At 33.6% G+C, this 1,127-nt stretch overlaps 1 protein-coding gene across 1 annotated transcript in view; it reads right to left on the bottom strand.

Moving 5' to 3' along the window:
• The window catches only part of Ndc1 (NDC1 transmembrane nucleoporin), a 68,260-nt gene that overhangs the window by 64,537 nt on the left and 2,596 nt on the right, over positions 1–1,127 (bottom strand). The gene's annotated exons all lie outside the window — the stretch shown is intronic.

The following is a 1,127-nucleotide window of genomic DNA, read 5'->3' as shown; positions in this document are numbered from 1 at the left end:
AAAAAAAAAAAAAAAAAAAAAAAAAAAATCAAAAACAACAAAAAGACTTGAAAAGATTTCAAAACCTATTCTTGCAATATTTGTCTTTTGTTGTTGCTGGGTTTTTTTAAGTCTAGTGTGGCACCGTGGAAAAATACAGGCTCTGAATTCAGGGACCAATGCTCAAATCTAGTTCAGTTACTCAACAAGCTGTATGACTGCCATACTGTGTAATTTGAATCTGAGTTTCCTCATGGATAAAGCAGAATACACATGAGATGCTGAGTAGCTGCCTGGAACACAACAGGCTCTTATTAACTGATATAAATATTTTAATGAACTTAGTAATTTTGTCTCCAAATATGGAAAACCATTTTAGCTTGCTTCGGTTAATTCATTAATTTTTGCATATAACTTTATCTTTTCTAATCATTCTTTTCCTTATTTTATCCTTTATTAGCTATAACACAGAAATGAAGTATTCTTAGACATATTTTTAAAGAGATACAATTTCATATGCATTTGTTTTGCAGTGTTAAGCATCAAATCCAAAGCATCGTACATGCTAAGCAAGTGTTCTACCTTTGATTTATAACACAGCCCTCTATCCACTATTTTAAGTAATGATGAGGACAGTTTCTTTATAAAAAGAGAAATATCATAGCTCAGTGAACTAAAGTGCCTGCTTAGGCAGAGTGCAGCAGCTGGGGTTCCACCCCCAGCGTGCCATGCTGGCCCCACCCCTGGGGCACGATGAGAAGGCAACTGAGACTGGGCGTGGTAGCACATGCCCATAATCCCAGCACTTGCGAGGCTGAAAATAGGAGAATCACTACAAGTCCGATCTACGAGTGAGACCCTGTACCAAATACTTAAAAAAAAAAAATTTAAAACAAAAATATAAATAAAGCCTTCAAAAGTAAAGACAAAAATTAAGTTTTCCTTTATGTGGTCATCTAATGATCTTTTTGTCTGATAGTCTAGGATAGACTTAATCTATTACACAATAAAATGATAGTTTGTGTTATGCAATGCCTTAAATTTTTTTCAAAGTGAATGTGAATGTTTTGCTATATCAATTTATTTTATTTTTTTAATTAATTAATTTTATTTATTTTTTTTTGGGTGTGTGGCCAGCTCAGCCCACC

This window comes from Octodon degus, unplaced genomic scaffold, assembly GCF_000260255.1.
Source record: "Octodon degus isolate 3935 unplaced genomic scaffold, OctDeg1.0 scaffold00107, whole genome shotgun sequence".
NCBI lineage: Eukaryota > Metazoa > Chordata > Mammalia > Rodentia > Octodontidae > Octodon > Octodon degus.
Note: the sequence above shows the minus strand (reverse complement) of the source record. Positions and strands in the feature narration are given on the sequence as shown.